The 18,047-nt window shown below is 37.2% G+C and overlaps 1 protein-coding gene across 14 annotated transcripts in view; it reads left to right on the plus strand.

Moving 5' to 3' along the window:
- The window catches only part of LOC308177538 (uncharacterized protein), a gene marked incomplete at its 5' end in the record, with an annotated part of 322,880 nt that overhangs the window by 83,132 nt on the left and 221,701 nt on the right, over positions 1 to 18,047 (plus strand). Inside the window, one exon of one of the 14 annotated variants that reach the window (XR_013939223.1) lies at positions 4,799 to 4,970. The exons of the other annotated variants lie outside the window; for them this stretch is intronic. Of the gene's footprint in view, positions 1 to 4,798; positions 4,971 to 18,047 lie in introns of those variants that run through there. 14 annotated transcript variants of the gene reach the window in all.

Here is an 18,047-nt window from a genome sequence, read left to right on the forward strand (position 1 = left end):
TCTGAATTTATTCATGGCTAATGTATTCCAGATATCAACTGAAATGTTAAATCAAAATTGAACATGGCAATTCTGAAGTATTTTTGTCATTTTTGGACAGAAACATTGATTTCTTTTGAAAACAAAACGAACAGTTATTTACAGTGTTTAAGGACTGTAACTTTATGTGACTTACGTAAATATCAACAATGAATGAAGATATTTCTTTTAAAATATATTCCAGCTGAAATGAAACTCTTATTCTGAAAACTTTGAAATTTCCCAGAGCATCCAGGATTGAGAGTTTCCTCAAATGGAGAAGTGTAAAGAACTTCTTCAGAATCTTATTGTTTTTTGTTCAGTAACTAAGCAACTCTTGTTGGTTTATTCATCAGTTGCAATAAGATACCAAACTTCATTATACTTTTTTAGGAAGTCTTCAGTGTTTTTTTTTTTCAATAGCACAGCAGCATCCTTCACTTTTGGTGTCATGAGAGAAAGACTAATATTGAGCAGGTAGACCAAAGGTAAGTCTGATCCATTCTGCAAGTACTCCAGTTAGAGGCAAATGCTCTAGCAATGGTAGGTCCATTTGGGTGACCCTCAGGAACATGTTTAATTTTGACTCAAGGGGAGAAAGCTTGGTCCATTTCACCTTGTTTCCTCCCCTATCCTCCGGTTCTGAGACAATCTGGAATAGCTTGTACACAGCACATCAGTAAAACTTTAGAAATATGTAGCTTCAGTCTTTTCATTACTTGGGTTATTATTTTTTTTTTAAGATTTGTCAGATGTTATTGCTGATTTTTTTTTTCAAGCTTTTGAAACAAGGTCATATGATTATTGTTGGCACTCTTCTGAAAATTACTTGCCTTTTTTTTGCTTTTGGATTAGCTGCTATCAATTTTTTTTGAGATACATTGTTGAATTTTGGAGGAGCTGAATTAGCATGGAGCACTTTTCAAAACTGGAGTTTTTGCATAATAGCATTTAATATCAATGAAGACATGCTGTCTTATCTAAGAGGAATAAAAATCAATTTTTAATGCTTTTGGTTTGACCTCAAAGAATTTAGTTTAAAATGAAGATATGGTTGGAGCTTACAACTGAGTTAGTTTGTAAAATTAGGTCTTAATAAAGTAAATATAACAAAATTTAATTGTAGTATTATGTTTTTATGTATTCTGTCTGATGTTATGCCATAATAAAATAGTTTTATTAAAATGTTCTGTGATTGTTTACCCTAAAGCACATGTTTTTACTAAGAGTGTGTAGGGTACTTTGGCAATGTCTTTTATATCTGGAAAGGTTGTTGTTTTCTTATTTGAGGAATACGGTTAATATTTTAATGAGTAAATAAGTTTCTTCCCAAACCGGGAAGAGGATCTGAAAGCCTTAATCAACCGTTTGAGGGAAAAAATATTTGAATAGGCAGAATGTTTTATTTACAAATCTTTTGAAGTATTTTCTACTTTTTTTTTGTTCTCATGATAAAGATCTGAACCATCCAGGCGAAACCACCTCTTTTCCTAAAGATTTTTGTTTTAAATACATCATCTGACTTTGTAGCTTTGATTGACAGAGTGTCAGAGAAATCCATGAATCTTTCAAGCAAAGCAAACTGGTGAAAACCAGCCCTCTACCTTTGTTTGTAGGAGGTTCTGATAAAATTTTAAACAAAATCTTATTTTTCTTATGTCATCTTATTTTCTGTATATTGTTCTATATACTCAGCTGTATGTGCTATGTTAGTGGAGTGTTGCAGGAATATTTATTCAAATGTTTTCAGTTTTCACTGTAACTGAATTGCAAGTGATTATAAATCTTTGAGCTTTCAGCATTTGACCTTAGTCTGTGAGTTATGCTGCAAGAGAAAAGGTGGGTAGATCACTTGTGGCGTCAGTCGGTGAAAGTAACAGTGGTACTCTGCTTGTCCTAATCTGAAAATTGAATCGAAGATTGATTGATGTATTTTTTTTTACAAAAGGGAAGCATGCAGGAAAGAAAAAAGAATGTGAAGCGTTAACTTCCTCTGAGGCTTCTTTTCTATTAGAATGAGGCTGATTAAAAGAAGGAGCTTTTTTTCCATTTTATTTCTGTTTGGCGTTAGGGAATTTAAATTTGAGTTTTTAATTTTAAACAGAAATCACTGAGGGGTAAACTACTCTGGTTCAGCTCCCTGACGATTGCATTTATTCCAGGAAGGCTTTGTGGCCCCAAGCCTACACAATTTTATTGACGTACTTCCCCTCTGAGGCATTCTCTTCCTAATTTAAATTCAAATAGGTCAGTTAAGCTGAGGTTTGACATGTGTCAAAGCCTTCCTGCTGCCTTTTTTTTTTTTTTTTTTTTGCAAGGCCACAAGTACTGACAACACAAAAATCAGCTGGAATCAGGGATGTCCAGGGTTTTAGGGAGTATTATCCTTGTGGGAAATATCGTCATTATGTAGTATTGTGTCCCTGATTTGGCTTTAATTTTTTGTAAGGTATGTTATAAATGCTAAACATGACTTAATGAAGTGTTGTAAATTACCATCTATCATACGTTACAGCAGAATTTACCATAAACCAAAGGAAGTGAAATTATGAAGATGAGTTTTCATCAATGTTAAATGCAGTCTGATAGTTAGCTATGTTGATATGGATGAATCCCAGTATTTTTTTCCTGAATCTTCCCCCAGTACATTTAATGGGAAAGATAAAATTTCTTTACTGGGAGAAAAGAAATGTATGGGGCAAGTTAAAAAGGAAAAGCCAAGGACACACCCTGTCAGGTTCTATTGTTTCAACATCATGGATACTTTTGAAATTGTAGACTTAAAAAACCCACAACAATGATGTGAATCAAAATGCAGAGGAAACACATCAGCAATCTACAGATAAAACATGGTAGAGAGAGAGATCAATTCCTGCCTTTTAATTATTGAGCAACAACTGCCAGACAGTGAAAAGGCATCAATACACCATCCAAATCTGGAAAGCTCCTCATTAAGTTCTCTCCTTTAGTGTTGTGAGCAACATACACATGCAACTCAGAGGTGGAATGCATAAAAGCTTTCTGCTGATCATTGAATTTCACAGTGGAGTTTCTGAAAACTTATTAATTTAAAACTGCAGCACTGAGTTTGAATGATTCTACGCTTTATTGACAATTTCTCTCTGCTGTTGGTTTTCGGTGACATTGAACAGATTGTATAATGGTTTGGAGTGTGTTTTTTTTTATTTATTTTTTTAAATACTTTAAAACAAGCTTAAAAATGCTCGTTGCTTGGCCTAGCTCTGCAGAGGTAAATGACAACTCATGTTGGTTACATGAATGCAACAGGGGGGCCTTGGAAAATCCACCCTGAACATAGTTCAGTCCTCGTGTCTTTAAGATCATCTTAAGTTGTACATGGTTTGAGAACAACTATGAATGCCCTGTGGGGATAGAGAGAAAATAGCTTGTAGATTCAAAAAGCTGAATTCACTGAAACTCTGATTTGTATTACAACTTGTTTGGTGGTAAGACTGAGCTGAGAGGTTCCTGTCATTGCTCAGAGTGCTGACCCCATCCCAGCTGCAATCTACAGCCTCTCAGGAGTACTGAATCATAGGCTTGTTTGGCTTAGCTCCAAGTCAAAATGGTGTAATGGTCTTTTCAGTATTCAAAACTGCCATAAAACTCTGCCTATATGCGTATCATCATGCAGTAAAAAGTAAAGTATAGGTTGAGGCACAAGCTGCAGATACTTCCTTGGGTGGGTAACACACATTCAAGATATCACCAGTTTTAAAAAGCCTTGCAGATTTTCTTTGGTCATGGATATGTCTGTTTTTAATTCACCAGCTGCGTTGTCAGCATGCAAAACATTGCAACTACTTGAACCTGGTCATCCATTTAAAAAAGTCTTAACTGGTTTCTCAGTTCATACTTGAGCTTTAAAGCTGTGCTGAAAAAGGAAAGAGTAAACTAGACATAATATACATTTAATTACAAACACTTGAAGACTATCCAAATGGGCACAAAAATGACAATACGTCGGTTTGCTAGTAAATGTGAGGATTTGACTGAAGGAGTGGCAGAGAATTTCCTATGTGTAAGAGCTCATGCTTGAAAGAAGAGAAGGACAGCTAATGTTTTAAATAGTACTTAACAGAACGAATGACAAAATGTATACTAAGATTATTGGCTAGAATTTAATGAAGTACATTAGAATCCAGCATTCCCTTCCTTCTCAACTCTTCACTGTTTTACCTCTGAGACTTCATGCTTAAATCACAGTATAGTGGTTCAAAAATACGTTGACTAATTTTTCATCATGAATAACTATTAATAAGTATTAGTTACCATACTTTTTGTCCCTTGAAACTTCAATTTTGTAATTAAAATTACTTTTTTTCTATTAAATACACAAGTTTGAATTCCAAAAGCAGTTTCATTATTGCCACTTGTAAAAGGATCGTCTGTCAAAGTTAAAGTAAACGAAAATGACAAAGCAGTTTAAAGATTTCAGTATAGGTACTCCATGACTAATCAAGTTTGAAAACATAGGAACAAGCAAGGTCTCTCTCAAGCCTACCCCCTCCCCACCATCAGTGACTATCCATCAATAATTTAAAACAAAGGCTAGAGAAACATCATAATCAACATTCCCCCAAAAATCTAAAGAATAAGTAGTAACAAAGGTCTTAATCAAAATTTCAATGTGAACAAAGGATATGTAATTTCTTTAAGAAAAAATATTTCATTTCATTCTTGTGAATGGAATAGCAGCTGATAAATGTAAAACAGTGTTTTTGGGTGACTTTCTGTTCTGCCTTGATACGCTGCTAAGCAGGTCCTGGTAATTTTCCTGCAATTTAGAAGTGCTAAAAGGAAATTGATTAAGCTTTAGTTGCTTGTGTAGTATCTTAAGCTCTGCCAAGCTACAAGGTGGCTTGTAATTGACCTTGAACCACTGAAAAACAAAAAAGAAATGTTTTCATGTGACTTGAATACTGAGAATGGTATGATATGCTGTAGCACGGAGGAATCTGTGTGTAATGCATCTGAATTCCATTTGATAGATTTTTCATTTTTCAAATCTAATATGCTATTTACAATAATCTGACAATAGTGCTTCACTGGGGCTCTGTAGCAGGAACTAGTAACCAGTCCTTCAAGATTAGTCAGGCATTGCGCTAGATATGCGGATGCTGTAAATTCCCGTTAATTACTGTCATGTTCTTCATTTTTCTCAGCCTCTGTGGTTTGGAAGCTTGAGTGTTTTCCTATTTTAAGGCAGTTTAATTTAAATGATAATATTTTAATTAATGGCTTATGTTCCTCTAATTTTGCAAATATTTTTTCTCCTTTTCCTCTCTTCAAAAATTATACAGAAAGTTAGCTTACTCCATTATTTTGTAGCAACTTTCAAAATGAGTGTTTTGATGCCTTTTTTTTTTTTTGCCATTACTTATTGCAGATCTTGAATGGAAACAAAGCTATTTTGATATTAAGCAAGGAATGGGGTGGGAGGGATGGTGGGAGAAAACCATTCAACTGATATAATTTTCTGTAGCTCCTGGAAAGTCTAGGAACTAGCCGGCTACTGTGAATTTCTGCTGTTTTGAAGCTTCAAGCAGAACCCAAAATAGGGATTCTTTAGATGCATTTCTTTCAGGTTTTAATTATCTAATCTAGTTTGCATATCTTTTGGAATAAATGCATACATTTTTGATGTGAATCTTCCTACAAACTTTCTTGCTTGGCTTGAAAAGTTACACACAAATCAAAATTTGCATCCAAGAAGATCAACTAAGCAATTAGCATGGGTTTTACTTATCAGTATTGTAATGGAAATTAATCTGATTAGCATTTGAGGTGAAGAAGAACAGTTTCTAAAGTACCAATATATGAGAACCCTGTGAAGGGAAAATCTAACAGTGGATTCAGGTATTTTTATATTTCAAGATGATTTATAGGATTTTTATGATTGTGGAAGAGGAGAATATGTGGGGTTTCATTTTTTTTGTTTTAGAACAGAACTGTTCAGTTGGAAGGAAACTACAAAGATCAGCGAGTCCAACTGCCTGACCACTTCAGAGCTAGCCAGAAGTTATAGCCAGACTCGAGGCATCAACCACCTCACTAGGAAGCCTGTTGCAGTACTGCACCTTCGCAGTAAATACTTTTTTCCTAGTTTCCCATCTGAACCTCCCCTGGAGCAGCTGTGTGCCATTCCTGGGAATTCAATCGCCAGTCACCAAGGAGGAGAGACTGGCACTTTCCTCTCTGTTTCCCCTCAAGAAGTTGTTGATCAGGAACATAATATTGTTAATGCCTATAATAAGAAGTCTTATTTTTTATTAACAGAACAAGACTAGCTTTCAGATGCACAGCTTGTCTTTGTAATGGAATCCACAAATGAGTTTGAAAACAATTGCTTTGGATTTGATTTAGTTGTGTAGGTGACTTAAGTTTAAAAAAAACACAAACAAAAATAAGAGTTCATGCTGACAGAAGAGGTGATAGGTCATTCGTGTGGATTTAAATTGTCCTGTGAGATGGTGATAACCTATTATTGTTCTGTAGGTGATAATTATTTAGAGATTGTTTGGGGGAAAAATTGTAGTATGCCACAAACCCATTATATCTTTTTTGGCCATGATTATAATATCTAGCAGAGCTATGCAATTTAGTTCCCAGGCCTACCTTTTGAAGTAGACTTACAGATCTTCCTTGACAAGCTGGAAAAAAAGGTCAGAGTTTTTGTTGTGGCTCTTTTGGGTGGTGGTGGTGTATTTTGTGGTGAATTTTTGTAGGTTATTGTGCATGCATTCTCCTACTGACTTTATTTAATATTTTTGAGTTCATCCTGGTGTCTAACTTTTCTTCACTAAATATTCATGTGAGTAGTAGGTCCTCTGAGTGAACTATATAATTTTGAGAGGCTGCAAAGGATACTTGCTATTGTAATGAGAAGAATCATTAGCAAGTTTTGAATGTATTATTATAAATTGTGTGATTCCATTTGTGTATTTGTCTGTGAGAAGCTTACATCCTGTGATGTGTTTGGAAAAGTTAGGAGGTTGCTTAAAACCTGAGAAGCTATATAATATGTTGAGCTAGAAATAATATATATATATACACACACACATTATTTGTAATAAAATAATTTGCCATTATTTACATTTATTATTTACAGGATATTCTCTGACTTGGCAAACACGTGAACATGATTAATTATAAGTGAATATTTAATGAGGGGATAGAGCATATGTTTTTCATATCTAGGGTGACTGTCACCCTGGGCTTGACTTTATGTATAGCTATCACCTCACTGAAGCAAGGTAGACTCTCTGTATGTCAAGTTAACATACTGAAATGTTTTGGATGGTTGGAACCCAGTTTTGTAAACCAGATGAGAACCTAATGAATAGTTTTATGATCTTCTGTGTATAATATATACAGCACCTCTTGTCATTCTTACTAATCTGTAAAGAAAGGTAAACATGTAATCTTTGTGTCAGTAGGTAATTACTGTCACGGTGAAGCCATAAAATGGATGTTTCCAAGTAAGTACGAAAATATTGTGTATTAGTATAAAACCTTTTCTTTGGCTCTCATGGTGTTATGTACAAGGCAAAGTAACACAAGTTTTTTCTCTCTCCCAGAAGAAATGAGCACTGTCTGATTGCCTTATTTTTCTTGCATATATTGCTGAGTTGCCATGCCTGTTAGGCTAGTGAATTGACATTAGGGCTGAGAAGTGTTTTAGATCAACAGTAATTCAAATTGTCATTTTGTACTGTTGTGCCTCTGTATCTACGCTTACTTCGTATCATGGCTTTAAATTGCATTTAGGATTGCGAAGTGATAGGGTATATAATGGGAAATATCACCTGGTCAAACCATATGCAAACTCTGTGAGCTTGCTGGATGGGTTAGTTTTAGTCACATTATAAATCAGTAAGTAAATAAAATTTACTTACTGGTTGAATACTCCTATATTTATTCATTAGGAGCTATTGACTCAATATAGTTTCTTATGCAATAATAGCATAGTTATGTCGTGACACAATAATAATTAAGTTTTAGAACAGTCTCTTTCTGAAGTGAGAAATAATTTCCTGTGCAAACTCTCAACAGTCCTGAAATATATACATACACGTGAATTTAATATATCCTTTTTAAGAAACAGGAAAACTAAGACTTGCTGAGCATTTACTCACTCCTCTGCTCTAAATTACTTCTTTTATATCAATCTTATGAATTTTAACTCTGATCCTAGTATGTTATTTCAATGCATTACATAATATAATTTTATAGAAAAATTTGTTACCTCTGCGTATTTGGCACTGTGAACAACTGCTTTGTTGCACTTACTGGTTTGTGAAGATAATTGTATTTGTTCACTTTAAAACTCTGTTAGCACTTAGTCTGTAAGATATCTTACCGGAATCAGTACAGAGTTGATTTCACATAACTTCAGACATTTGTACTACAGAAATTTGCATCTAAACTACTCGCCCTGACTACAGTTTATCACAGTGAAGGGTGACCCCATTCCTTCTTAGGAGAGAAGTTAATGAATGGATGCAGAGAGGTTATTTCAGTTTGCTTTACCAAGGTAATATGCGTAAGTATTTACATGCTGCAGTTAGCATTAAATTGAAAATGTTTTAAGTTTTCATATTTACCTGTTAAAATGTTTACTGAACAGACAAAAATACAGTCTGAATTGCCTTTTTGAAATCCTCCTCTGATATAGTTGGGTTGTGTTGTTCAGAGGATTTCAATTCCTGTTGGTCTTAAGATGAACATTCCTTTGAAGTCTCAAACAGTCATTTGGGTGCCAGCTCACTGGATTTTGCTAATTAATTTTACTAATTCCTCTTATGGTGCAGGGAACTTCTTTAAAAAGAATTGTTATAATTTACATTCTAATTTTCACTCCTCTAAGGAGTGCAGTGTGATCACTAAGTCTGGAATTGTGGCATTGATTTCAGGAGATACAAGCTCGTGCTATAACATACAAAGAGCTATTTTTAATTTAAGAAAAGCACAACAGTGTGAAACAAATGTGGTGGAAAAGGATCAGTGGCTCTACAAATCTCTAATAAGAATAAGTAATGTTGAAGCCAATTAAAATGAACATAGGTGAGATGTGTATCCTCTCCAGTATCCCTAAGACAGCACTGTTAGGAAGCGCACTGGGCCAGTGTTGGTATAGTCTCTTCTGAGATGAATAATCTTTGTCTACGTGACATATCCTATTGACTCTCACACTGCAGTTTTAGTGAAATTAGTGAAATGCAATACTTTTATGGGGCAAAAAGCATCATCTCTTTCATGAACTGCCTTTAAACTCTTGAGCCAGGGTGGACTCTATGCCATGATCTTGTGTACAAGGTGAGCTATTACAGCATGAAATGCTGTTTGAATGATGTTAACCCTCCTCATTGTGCCTGGTCACTTGAAATTTTTATTTATTTATTTTTATTTTAAAACTTGCAACAGCGTCTGCCTTGTGATGGCCCCAGCATTTGTGTGGCTGCAAAGTGATTTAAAGGAAAAAAGATTTAACGTGCGTACCAGTTCATGGATTGCAAACTCACAAAAATTTATGTGACTGTGAGAGACAGGGTGGGAGTGAGAGAGACTGTTTCAAGAAAGAAAGAAGGAAGGAAGAGTATCTCTAGTTACATAAACATCTGTTTTCCTTTTTGTGGGCCAGGGAATGATGGGTGCTAGCTGGCTAGCACCTTGTTTTGCACACTAGGAGGATAACTGATTTGGCATCTGATACTGCTAATAAATACTTCAGTCTTTTGTCTTACTACTTTCCTTGGGCCAATGGTTTCAACGATTTCCTTTTCCACACTAAGCACCCAAATCCTTTTTCTAATCACTGTGCTGAATAATTGTCCCATTTAGTACACTTTTCTTGGCTTAGTCGCTTGCTCCTAGGCAAATTGTTTTTGCGATTGTGTGTGCTGAAATGCTTTTCCCATCTGTTGGAGCAATCGCTTAAATGATTGAAGTTCTTTTAAAGCTGCTTGCATGGTCATTTATTATTTTCTTTGTCTTAAATTTTGGTGTCATCCACAAGCCTTGGAAGCTTGTTCTTAATACTGTTGCTATGCATAATCTGTTGTGAGAGCATCCCTGGGAAATTGATGAGAAATTTCAGTGGTTATTTTTTGTGTCTTTTTGGCATTTTATAAAAATGAAAAACAGCTTTAAAATATTCAGCTTATGCAATTCCTTTTTTATTTTTTTGGGTAGTTTGTGATTGAGATGGAAGTGATATGAGTAATCAGAAGTGGTAAATATTTTTTGAGGAGTGTTCAGTCTGAGAAAGGTAGGTGAAAGTGAATAGTGTTTGTCCTGTTTTTAAATAACCTTTCTATTTTTCAGGCTACTTTTCTTTGTACTTGGATTCAGTCTTACAATTTAGCAAAATGATAATAAAGTTAAGGGGTAATAGTCTTTTTAAATATGATGACTGGCATAGGTTTTATGAGCAGTCTAAGTGTAGCTGTATACCCTGTGGATCTAATTCTACAGTTTTTTCTTGTATTAATACAGCTACTGCAGTCAAGCTAACAAGAGACAGGGTGTGTGCTGATCAGTGTATATCTGAGGCTGTATTTAGCAGTGCATTTAGCTGGCTTGATGCTTTACTCACATTCTAAGAGTTAAAGCTGAGTGAAAGTTCCTTAGCTCCCATGATGGCATACTTATCTGGTCTTTCTGTGCACCAAGGTTCAGGGTGATTTATGGTACAGTCCGTTATTTTGAAGCAACAAATGATTGTTAGAAGATAATTGCAAACAGGTAGTAATATCAAGTCCTTAAGTCACAATGAATGTGAGGTAGATTACTACACCTTGGCTGGAAAGTAAAGAACAAGGTATAAATTGAGACAAAAATAATAATAATAAAAAAATCACCTGGTAACTTGCAGTCCTGGCCTAAGGGTCTGAATTGCCCTCTCATAAGAATATAGGATGTGCCTATCAATTGATTTACTTCTTTATATATTGGTCTGGCCTGAGTGAAGCATTGTAGTATGTTTAACTGGCTTTGTTAGTATCTTGATCCTGAATTTGTGCACAGAGTAATTGTCGTAACATTTCAAGTGTTGCTCTTCAGGATGTGAAAAAACATTATCAGAAGTCATAATTAGCCTTAAATGTGCTGATTGCAGAAGCTAGGCTAGATCAGCAGATGTTTTTGTCTTTGCTGTGGAATACAACCCTGTGAAGGTCTGTGTGGAACGAAATCCTGGAAGAGTCTACAGGAGAATGTGGCTTATTTGGGATTGTATCTCTACTGCGTCCCATAGTCACCTTGGTGACACCCCCCCCCTTATTGTTGTACTAAATCATATCCTAACCTCCTAACCTTTATTCATATTAATAGAGAGGTAAACATTATATTTCTTCTCTCCTCTGGTACTAGGGTTTTCCAACAAAGGAGCTTCTTAATTTGCTAAATAGCAGAACCCAGTGCAACCTGTTTGCAGTGTGGAAGCTCAGACACGTAACTTGGCAGAACATAGCCATGGACACTCCAGCACACCTGTACAGAGCTGCACCAACTTGTGAGCAGCCTGAAGAATACAGAAAGCATGCTCCTGCTCTCAAAGCTTACTCCTATTTTCCTCTCCCATCGCAGTTTCTGCTCTGTTGAGGATTTGTTAAAATTATGAGCTCCTGAATGGGAGCCAGGATACCCTTAGCCATTGCTAGATGACTCTGCTGGAGGAATCACCTATGCAGTACAAATGACAGAACAAGAGACAGTTTAAAAAAACAAACAAACCAAAAACTATTTGACTGAAAAAATGCAACTTCCTGATTAAATCCTGTAGTTACTCTATGCACGGACTAGCTGCTTTTAGCTGAAGTACTCTTCTACATGCATATTATGTATTCTTGATCTGGGTAGCTCTTAGGAAGAGGTGTAAGGTAATCTTAATGTGGTATTGGAGCAATGCAAGGAATTGTGATGAGACACATTTTCAAATAAGTTCAGGAAAGCTTGCTTGCTCCTTTGAAAACTTAAATTTTTCAAGAACAGCCTTACCATGTGGTCACATTTGATAAAGATCACTAACGTTCTTTTTATTAATTTTACAAGCCTCTGAAACTGCAGGAAAGCCTGAGGTAATTAAACAGAAGGTGACCCAAGTCTTACTGTATGTTTCTTCCGGTAGTCCTCACCTGAACTTTGTGCTCTCACATACCTGAGTGGGTATGTACATCATTTAAGTATAGGATATAGTTCTTAGAAATAACATGATTTGTCTCTTGTTTCTTCTTTAAAAGCAAGAGAATTTACAGGAATTTAAACCAAACAAAAATCCACTTATTTTTCTACAACACAAGGAAAAGAACAGCTTGTTTTAAGAGAAGAGAGGTTATATAAAAGGAACATTTTTCCATTCCTTGATTTTTCACAAAGAAAAACATCTGATGCCCACTGTGTGCCTGCACTTGGTGTGGTAGTACAGTAAGATATTTTAAGATACCGCAGGATTAAAAGAATTACATAACTCTGTTTCAGCAGACCTAAATTCCTGTAACTAACATTTCTAAGGGAAGAAAAGAGTTCCCAAGGTTTAACTTCCATTCACTTATAAGAAGTTTTGTTTGGCTTAGGAGGTCAGCTGCAGCTCTGTGTATTTTTATGTACGTAAGCCTCTTTTTTTAAGTACTGACCAAGCATGTGCCTATCATGAATCATAAATAATTTTGAACATGTCAGTTGTGACAATGCTATGAATATAACAGTATCAAGTAATATGTAGTGGCCCAGAGGTGCTATGGGTGTTGTCAGAGGAATTGTAGGCTTCACTCCAGGTACAATTGGAGGGAAATGTGGAGCTTGGAAAAGCTGGGCTAATCTGAAAATCATCCGGTTTATCTCCAGAGCAACAGGAGTTTGCAGATGGTCATCACGTACGAAGTAAGAGACAGAACTTCTAATAGCAAAGAAAGTCTATTTTTGTTAGCAATGGAATAACTGAATTATGGGAAAATATGAAATATTAGGGGGTCTATTATGGTGAGAAGGCTAAAACTCAACTCTCAGGGATGAAAGTTGTGGAAACAGGCTGGCGAAGTCTGGGCTATGTTAAGCACCAGTCCAAAGCTTAAAAAAATTGCAGATGAATTAGGGTCACTGTGAATCTCAGAAAAAAGCAGTTAACTTGCAAAAAACAGTTGTTTCAAGTTGCCTGCCTTATTATTGCTAGTCCATAGTCATGTAGCTGACTAGGCATGCCCAGCTTGGAAACTGTGGTCTGTATAAATAAAATTGTAGCCTTTCTTTTTAACTATCCATATTTCCTTCTGTGTCCAAAAAACCAAATCAAAACAAACAAAAAAACCGCAACCACCGGGTAAACTTAGACCTCTGGTAAAGCACCCTGATAAACTAGGACCCTATTTTTTATCCATCAGCATGTCAGTTATGCAGGTACCTCATGTACAGAGCTGGGAAGGGATGCCTCCTGAGTGGAGCTGTAAGAAAATGTTAGCTGACCAAACTGGTGTCTTGTGTTGAATATTCAGAGTTTAGGGAAATCTCTGTTGTTTAAAGAGATATCGTATTGTGGAGGGGAGCAAGAAGACATACCTTCCCTTCTTAAGCCTATGGTGGAAGCATGAAGCTGAATGCGGGCTGTGAGGATGCTTCTAAGTCTGTAGACTGTTGAAGAGTGTAAACCTACCATATGTACCCCTAGATGTTAGCTCCCATCCCTCCTATTGTGTTTACAGAAGACCTTGTGAGGACATGGGGTGAGATTTTGAAAACAACTATTTTTTCCTCTGTATTTTGGCTTGGCTTTTTTGGCTGCTTAAGCTCCCTGGCCTTGTGAGTGTGTGGGCTGGCACAAGGCTGGGCAGGCAGACTGGCTGAGGACTCAGAGGACAGGAATGTTCCCTTCAATTCTGCACGGACCTTAAACTGACATTATTGCAGCTCAAGGGTGCCATTTAAGGAAGTTTAGCGCGGGTACGACGCCCACTGAAGAAATAGTTTCCTTGTCTAGACCACTTGTCTTCATTTGTATGCAGTAGTCTGCTGACTGTTCATTGTGCCAATACCACTATCTTAGGGCTGTGCAGTAAAAATAACTCCTCTGTACCATCAGTGTTGCTGCCTCTCCCAGCAGGAGTGTCTGCTGGGTCATGCCAGAGCAGGAGAAAGCCTTCTGCTGCCTTGGGCTGCCTCAGAAACTTTTCCTCATCTCTTGTTGGGGAAACAGAAGGACACGTGTAAGTGTTTCATAGGTCAAATCCAGCCTGCTGCTAACTGATGAGGAGTCCATTAAATGCACAAGTGTGAGCCAGGCTGCAAGTGTTCTGCTTGGGAAGTGGAAAATCTTTGGTTAAGGTCTGAAGATCTAGGTTCCTCTGGCTGTTCAGTTATCTTGTCCATTTGCAGTAGTTAAATGTAAACACTAAGAAGCAAGGAACAAATTAAATATTGTTTTATTTGGGGCAGATACCTCACAAGGAGTGCTAATGTAAACAGTTAACACTATCAGGAAAACAAGGTTTTCCAATTATAGATAACACTTCTATAAAACATCAGTATTAGAGAAATTTTTGGATTATACTTGTTTTTGTGAACACAAGAAAGAAGTGTTATTCAGGAAAGCGTTGAGGACTGTGTACAATAAAAACCAAAAAGCGTTTACTAATTCAGCCTCTCTATTATCTCCTTGGTATTATTGCAGAATAAACCGATTTCTGTAGCATTTGCTTTTGCAAGTAACTTGTATACAAAACCATCTGGGTTAATGTTATTTTTGAAAACTTTCTTTGTTATTGGTGTTCCATCCAAACAAGAGTCTTTCCTCACCCAAATATCAGCCTTTGGAGCTGCTCTAAATGATTAATAGCTGTGGGATGTTTTGTTCTGACGTGACCTCAAGTAGTAGCAGGGTCTGACATCACTGTTCCTGCTGTTACCTGGTGTCCTTCCAGCTGGACCAGGAGTACCTGTGGTGCAAAGTACCTGTTTGCCGAATCTTAGTGCTTAAAGCAAGTAGAAAGAGCAAAGCTGAAGACTACCCTGTCACGCAGAATTTTGGTTGTCTGCATTTTGGCCTGCCTGGGAATCAGTGTCATTAGTCTGACTCACTTGCTTTTCTTTCTCAAATCTTTTTCCTGAGCCCAAGAGCAGTACTTGTCTCCTGGGTTGCCCTTGAGGCGATCCAAACATGGCTGACAGGACAGTCTGCTCCAGTCAGGTAGCATAAATGTTGGCTAACAAAATTTGGCTCCTTCTGCACACGATGCTATTTTATTCCAGCTGTAGTCTGCAGACCCTGCACACCTTGTGCTGTGTTGTGCCAGGCACCCAGCACACCCCATGGTGTCACACCATAAATACACATTTCTGTCAAGGTTCACTGAACGACCCCTTTGTTATTGTAGATCCATTGACCTGAAAAAAATGGGGAGAGGAAGGTCCAGGCTACAGGTCTCGTGGATCCTGGTGAAACTGGGAAAAAGTGTTGTGCATAATCCATATGGTCGCTGTGCGCGTGGGGAGGGGGTCAGCCCCAGGCAATATGGTCACGACTGGCAGGCCAGGACTCTTCTGCTGCCAGGGCTCTCAGACAAAGCACCGTGCATGTTTGGATCCTGTGTGTCGTGCCAGATTTCTGCTAGAAAGTGTGTGCTTGCTCCTAGGAAAGCATTTAGTCTCTTGCCTTCTAAATAAGGGAAAAGTAGAACTTAGCTCACAAAAGTGTGGTGAAGCTGGTGATCATAAGGGCTATGAGGACTCAAATGCATAAACAGTAAGTACCATGCAGTTACCTAAATACTATCTAAAATGAAAATTACAAATTGGCTTATGCAGATTATAGCTGCTGTCAGCAGAGAGCTGCTAAGAGAATGTCAGTACCTGCTAGCCTTGTCATATACAGTTGATGGGCATTTTATGTTCTTGAGATCCCTCAGAGAGTAGCAGATAAATTTTGCACTGCGCGTGGAATGAACAGAGCAGGATGAATTTCCTCAGGTAGATTTTGATTGAAAGCCGCTCTGGGCAGTAACCTGATGGCTTGTCTCTTGTTCCAGCAGCTTTGACTCCAGTCAGATAACTCCAGTTATTTAGAGTCAAGTGGGCACTACAGGTTTCTGAAGAGCACACAGCTAATGCTACTTGACAGACATCCAGATGCATGGTTTGAGAAGAAGCAAAACCGAAGTATCTTGCTTGATCTGTTCTTAAACAATGTTTAATTTAGATTTTAGGCTAATTCAGTACAAAGCTAGTCTTCGTGGTTCTTTTGTTTTGTGTAGTGGCACATGCCCATGAAGAATATTGTGACTGAAGAAGGTATTCCTGAACAGTTTCATATATTAGTCAACACTTTATTGCAGAAGACAAAATAGGAACTAGATAGAAACTTAACTGTGTGTGCATAGCAGCATTAAAAGGCGCAACTTCAGAAATGCACCCGGTTGAATTAAGGTGGGTATTTTGTGTGAAATCTCCTGTATATAATCCATTTTCAAGCTGTTTACATGACATCTCATGCCTCAAGAATATAGTAGGGCATATTTTGTCCTTTTTCTAAAATCATAATTAAACTGAAATGGTGGAGGAGCAATGGGATGCAAGCTATCTGAGTACTACTTTAAAAGCCCAGTTCTGTGTTTGTAGATCAGCCAGGAAAAGGGGTGCAGTTGAGGTATATGCTGTATAATTGGCTTGACTTTTGAAAGCTCTGTAGCTTGGTTTTCCTGGAAAATGTCCTCGCCAGTAGCATCTCCCATGAGAACAAATGGGAAAAGTGATTGTGATAGATCAGCTTGTTTGTGTGAAACATGGTCTAGGCAGGACTTGCAAATGTTCTTCCTTCTTCCTTGCCAGTTGTAATATTCTGTTACTGTAAAGGCATACCCTCCCCACCAACCTGTTGTTACAGCTGCTGTATATGCTTAAGATTAGTAGTTCTGCTTTATATTGACCTAAGAAATGAAGACTGTGAGAAAGTGCAAATGTTTTACCAGCAGAGCAGAGTGTGGTGGTTGAAGAGCAGCCCAGTGCAGAAGGATCCTCACAGGTCCAGATGGCCATGTCACACTGTAGTTGGGAGCAGCTTTTGCACCTGGTGACTCTAGATAAAGCTTAGCTGGAGCAATTTAAGCAGTCAGGTGAGGATTTTTGTGGATCCCTGAAGACACTCAGGAAAATTACCGAGGTGCTTTAGTTAATTTCTTTGTGAGGTTCCTGAAGTTCCACCTGCACTCTGGAGCAGATTGCTCTAACACCCAACTCTGGACAGCCCTCTATTGCTTGGGGACACCTGCGGTCACCTTGCTATGCTTAGCACAAATTTTTCTGCTACAGTTGAGTTCTCAAAATGATTTTACAATTTGAATCTTGAAATATACAGTAATTCTTGGATAATAATGATGAAGCATCACTAGAATTGCCAATACACTATTAGCTGGATGTTTTTTTTTCCACGTTCAGGTGTTGTTGTTGGCTCATTCAGTTTTCCTTAAGTAAAAGTTTTTCCAAGTTTTTGATTTGTCTTTGGTAGTCAGCACTAGAATTGATGTTGTTGTATCAACTTGATTCTGAGATTCATCTCTCTCATGTTGTCACAGACTTTGTGTATAAAGGATTGGATATTATGCAGACTTTTTATTTAGTCTGAAATCAGCTTATATTAAGTGTGTGATCTTCTCCTTAGCAGAGGAGAAGGAAAAGTATCATGCTCCAGAATGTAATTACTGCGCTGTTTTGTTGGCTATAATATCACCTACAATTGTAGCAAGTAATTCTGAGACAAGTTACAGAAGAGATGTGTTGGGAAGGCAAAAGAGGGACAGGAAATAAAGTAGAAAAATAGGTTGAGTGCACCTCTGATACTGAAAAAGCTTCTGTTATTATTCCCCTCTTTACTCTCGTAAATGTTGGCCTCTGTATTTGCTTTTAGGGGCATTGGAAGAGACCAATTAGCCCTCCCAGTTACCTGACCTTTTCTCTTCTTTATGAACAATACTACACAATTAAAAATGATTGTAATGTTAATTTACTTATAAAAATTACCACGG

Source organism: Anser brachyrhynchus (genome assembly GCF_964034855.1).
Source record: "Anser brachyrhynchus genome assembly, chromosome: 14".
Taxonomy (NCBI): Eukaryota; Metazoa; Chordata; class Aves; order Anseriformes; family Anatidae; genus Anser; species Anser brachyrhynchus.